A 6,000-nucleotide genomic window follows, 5' to 3' on the forward strand; every position below is an offset into this window, starting at 1 on the left:
AAAGAACCATAGAGTCTAGTTCAAATGAAGTCATTATCCCTTCTACTCCTCCTTGGTCAGGACTCATCTGGAATACTGTGTCCAGTTCTGGGAACATTTTAAAAAAGACATGGAAAAACTAGCGCAAGTTTAGAGAAGAGCTAGCAGGATGGTGAGCGGACTGTAAAGTATGTCCTACGAGGAATTATTAAAGGATCTGGGAACGTTTAGCTTACAAAAAAGAAGACTGAGAGGAGACTTAATAGCTGTTTACAAATATCTGAAGGGCTGCACATTGTAGAGGGATCATCATTGTTCTCATTTGCACATGGAAACACGAGACGCAATGGAATGAAACAAGGAAGAAGATACAGATTACATATTAGAAAAAACTTTTTGACAGTGAGAGTGATCAATGAGTGGAACAGGCGGCCACGAGAGGTGGTGAGTTCTCCTTCAATGGAAGTCTTCACACAGAGGCTGGACAGACATCTGTCTGGGATGGTTTAGTGACTCCTGATTTGAGCACGGGGTTGGACCAGATGACCCCGGAGGTCCCTTCCAACTCTACCATTCTATGATCCTATGATTCCAGTCCTGAAAAGGACTTTTGTGTTTAGGTCACAACAGCAGTATACCTATAGAACACAGTAAGGCAATAAACCCTGCCTATATGTCTCTAATCCAAAACTTTCCCTCCTCCACCAGTTATCCCTACACTGAATGCAGGAAACAGTGATTTTACTAGAGAAAGGACAGTACGTCGTCCTGAAAAGGACTTTTCTTTTAACGTTGCAACAGCGATTTACAAGTACTGCAATAGAAATTAAGCCCTACCTATATGCCGGCTCTAAATCACAGTAATGCCGGTATCCAACATGGCTGCAGCACTCGTATAGGGCAGACAATCCCCACAATTATTGGCTGGCTAACAGGCGCGGAAGATGCGGGGCGGCGGAACTGAGCATGGCACTCGAGCACCCGCAATACTCGATCAAACAGTGACTTTGTCTATGTAAATCTGCCATTCAGTGCACATATAATACTGCCAGGAAAATAATACCGATACAGAATAATACAGAATCCAAACTATACTACTACAGTATATAGTGCTCAGATAATATTGCATATGTATTTTCAATAGCCATATTCTAATTTACCACGAAATGGCCTTCAGAGCACAAATGATTCATAGAATGTGTACATATTACTGCCATACGGTGCCCATGAAACGCTGCTGCATACAGCTACTTGCCATACAATAATGACATTCATTGTCTAAATAAAACTGACATTCAGAGCACATATTACACTGCCAAGTATAATACCTTGGTACAGAATTCAAACTATACTACCGTGTAGTGCTCAGAAAATATTGCCAAATATGTCCCACAATACCATTCCATGCACAAATGATACCACCATACAGTGCTGTAATATTACCTCTTAACAGTAGCTAATACTACCTGACAGTGCTCATATAACACTTCTGTATACTAGTTATTATGTCACACAATACTGCTGGGATTGCCTAAATAATACTGTCATTCAGTGCAGGGATTATACCAGCGAACCATGTGCAAGATATGCCTTCATAGAGTATCAAAATAATACTGCCATATAGTACCCTTGTAACATTGTCATAAGCAACTAATTTCCACACAGTAGTTTATTCCTCTTCTCAGGTCCTGCAGAGCTGTAGCCTCTCTTGGCTCTCTGTTCTGGTAAATGGAGGTCCCATTAAAAGGAATATGACAGCAGATTTGTGCTATGTAATCTGACAGCAGCATGATATAATGATATAGGGGCAGAGACACTGATTCCAGCGATGTATCACTTGGTTTATTTGGTAGCAGTTGTGATAGAATCACAGTTTTCTCTGCTGCAGATGTAGCAGAGCTCGGAATGCTGAGGTCTGTGTAACCCCGCCCACTTCACTGATTGGCAGCTTTCTGTGTAAACTGTATATCAACAGAAAGTTGACACATTGCTGGAATCAGGGTCTCTGCCACTACATCTTGCTGCTGTCAGATTACATAGCAAAAAGCTGCTGACAGATTCCCTTTAAGGACCATTCAGAAGTCTATAGGGAATATAGATATTGGGAGGTCCTGATGGGACAGACCCCATAAACATTAGTTCTTGCTAATTCTTATTTTCCAGTATATTCCACACTTGTTTGTTTGGGTTCAGGGAATTTCATTTGTGGAAGTGAAGAAAAGACGCGGTAGTATTTACAATATTTACATTTTTTTTCCCCTTCGCGCTGCAAAGTAAATTTAATTAAAGCACGTTACCGAAGTGAGATGTATGATGGCGGTCAGAATCGCATTAAGGGAACGGCCGCGATGACGGCGACTATTAATAATCGCTTTAATGACTCAGCTCCGAAAACACTTTATGTAAATATGATTTTCATTGTTTTGTGTCTGGAAGGATCAGCGCAGATATTTATACTTATCATTGAAGATCCTGCCGGCGGCCGCGTCTGTGCGGACGGGAAAAAACAACTGCTGGAAACTATTATTATATTACAGCTTATTTAACCTCTTCAGGTCCTGATAGGTACGTGCTCCACCATTCATGCATTCAATCTCATCACGTTGATAATATTTTATCATTATCTTGTTATGTACGTACAGTGTGTAATGGTCTCCAAGTTTCATGGAAGTAGAAATGTTCACATGATCCATTATACCCAATCTGCTCCATTCTTCTGTATGGTCCATTGCGATACGAGATAGTGAAGGTACAGATTTGATATTAGAAAAAAAAATTTCACAGTGAGGGTGATCAATGAGTGGAACAGGCTTCCACGAGAGGTGGTGAGTTCTCCTTCAATGGAAGTCTTCACACTGAGACTGAACAGACATCGGTCTGGGAAGATTTAGTGAGTCCTGCATTGAGCACGATGACGCTGGTGGTCCCTTCCAACTCTACCATTCTAGGATTCTATGACATTTAGGCTCCATACTGATATAATTGTACATATAAACCTTTATATCTAGCAAGATCTGAGCCTTCCTGACGGTCTGCGGTGATGTCACCTCTTATATCCAACCAGACACAAATCTTGATTTCCGACGGCGATTTCATGCCTTCTTCAGATCTATACCCAACAAGTTCCGTCTTTCTGGTCCACGGAGATATAAGTATATACACCCTTCAGATCCCATACACTTGAGCCATCATGATCTATGGTGGTCTCATCTAGTCAACTCTTTTACGATGGCAACAATCAGACTTTGTGCTTCACATCAACCTTTTTATCTGAAAAGATCTGTGCCGTCCTGATGGTTTAATAAGGAATACAAGTAGATGTCAACCTTATTACCCAAAAGACTGGTGACATCTTAATACTCCATGGATTATAAAGGATTATATACTGTATATTCGTGGTGATATCAGTGCTTGCATCAATCTTTATACTCAATGCGCTTCACCCTCCTTGATGGTCAATTGAGATACAAGATGGCAACTATCGCCTTTTATGCTCTACAACGTCCTCCTAATGGTTCCTGGAGGTAGAAGTATCTGTCAACCTTTGTAGCTTGACCACCTTTGAGTTTTGTGGATTTGTGCCAACCTATGTACCCTATTGGCTCCTTCTTTTTGGTCCATGGTGATGTCATTGTCCACATTGACCTTTAAATTCCATAAACTGGATCCATCTTGGTGATCTATGGTGATATTGGCTTTCACATTACCCATTATAACCAGCACAGTAACGTTTCGGCCTGTTACTCAGACCTTCATCAGGCTTAGGTTTACATGGGCAAGAAGGAAAAACATAAATTGAAACAATACAATATGTACAGTATATGCAAAAAAAATGACAAAGCAATGGTCAAATACATGCAAAGTAGTGAAGTCACACATGATGATATATACTGTAATTGTCACGCAGTGACTGGCCCTGTGTGACACGACCCGTCAATCGGTCGGTTACTAAACAGCAAGACAAACAAGGGGACACCGGGGACACAATTACAACGGTGGGCCCTGCCATAGGGAGCAGGATTATGGACTGGACTATCCTGACATCCCTATACAGCTTCTTTCAAACCGTCGCCGAGCAGGATACCTCAGCCCTCACTCGCCCTGCACCTATCCCTCAGTAGGGAATTGGCTAGTGCGGACACTGGTCCCACCGCTGCACTAATACAACACCAAGGGAAGAAATAACAGACAAGGTGAAACAAACAACACTTAGCTTTCTCTGCTGCCATGCACCGCACAGCAGAGTAAGACACGCGAACACAGCATTCAGCTGAATCACCACAGCACAGGTAAGCTCCTCTCTTCAGCACGGTTGGTTTCCAAAAGGACTGGTATAACCAACAGTCAGCTGGTGCACCAGGTAACCTTTTAAAGGAAGGTGGGAGTGGTCACCACCTGCATCAGCAAACTCACCAGCCATGTAGTTACACCAGCAGCCACCGGGGGCAAAACTGATATTAACCCCCGATGGCCTGAAAGTAAAAAGTTTATATGTGAGAAGCCCGATCTGACACAGATCCAAAAATGGATCGTGACAATAATTTTAATATTTACAATGTATTAGATATTCCATACTACATGGTAAATTCGAAGAACATTACTGAATAAAGTGTCAAAGATCAAGAGGGGTACCAATACATGAAAAAAAAGCATACTAAAGAATATTGTGATTTCCAAAAAGTAGTACCTAAAAGAAACACCGGGGGAAGCAAAAGTTTGGAGAAAATAATCTAAATATTACAAATTATTATTATTTATTTTTAGAGCACCATTGATTCCATGGTGCAGCCCCAGTGGTGCTGAGATGGCAGCTTCGATGGTGGTGAGTTGGCAGCTCCGGTGATGGGGAGGTGGTAGCCCCTATGTGGTCAGGTGGCAGCCCTGGTGGTGGTGAGGTGGCAGTGGTGGTGAGGTGGCAGCCCTGGTGGTGGTGACGTGGCAGCTTCGGTGATGATGGTGAGGTGGCAGCTCCGGTGGTAGTACGTGTTGTGGCATAGAATTCTAGAGGATAGAAGATCCTCAGGAGAAGTCTTAGAGACGATTGGGTGAGGAACGTATGAGTGTGGAGGAAAGGAGGAGGTCTTGGGAGGACCGGAGATTATATGAGGGAAGATATCGGGATTTTAGTTCAGCGATATACAGTATGGAGGAGACAGGTAATGGACGGCTTTATAGGTCAGTGTTAGTTGTGTGAACTGGATACGTTGGGGAATTGGGAGAGAATAAAGCAATTCACAGAGGGGAGAAGCAGAGCAGTAGAGAAGAGAGAGGTGGATTAGTTGGGCAACAGAGTTAAGGACGGACTGGAGAGGTGCAAGAATGTTAGCAGGGAGGCCTCAGAGGAGGATGTTCCAGTAGTCGAGGTGAGAAATTATGAGTGCATGCACAAGCATTTTACTGGTTGAGGAAAAGACGGATTCTAGAAATAGTTTTGAGTTGGAGGCGGCCGGAGGTGGTAAGAGCTTGGATGTGCGGTGTGAAGGACAGGGCAGAGTCAGGAGTTACTACGAGACACTGCGCACTTGCAGTGCAGAGGAAAGTGTGATGTCATTTATTGTGATAGATCAGGTAGGGTATTAGGTGAGATGGGGAAAAGATTATAAGCTCAGTTTTGTCCACATTGAGCTTTAGGAAGTGTGAGGAGAAGGAGGAGGATATGGCTGATAGACACTCTGGGATTATGGACAGCAGAGAGGTGACATCTGGGCCAGAGAGGTAGATCTGAGTGTCATCAGCATAAAGGTGGTACTGGAATCCATAGGACTTTATGAGTTGCCCCAGGCCAAGGGTATAGATGGAGTAGCGTAGGGGTCCTAGGACAGAGTCTTGAGGGAGTCCAACAGAGAGAGGGTGGGATGAGGAGGTGGTGTGGGAGACGCTGAATGTGCGGTTGGAGAGGTATGAGGAGATCCAGGATAGGGCGAGGTCTTTGATGCCAAAGGAGGAGAGGATCTGTAGTAGGAGGCAGTGGTCAACTGGGTCGAAGGCAGAGGACAGGTCTAGAAGCAGGAGTACAGAAAA

Source organism: Dendrobates tinctorius, unplaced genomic scaffold, assembly GCF_039654945.1.
Source record: "Dendrobates tinctorius isolate UK_male_01 unplaced genomic scaffold, ASM3965494v1 ptg000232l, whole genome shotgun sequence".
NCBI classification, from domain to species: Eukaryota; Metazoa; Chordata; class Amphibia; order Anura; family Dendrobatidae; genus Dendrobates; species Dendrobates tinctorius.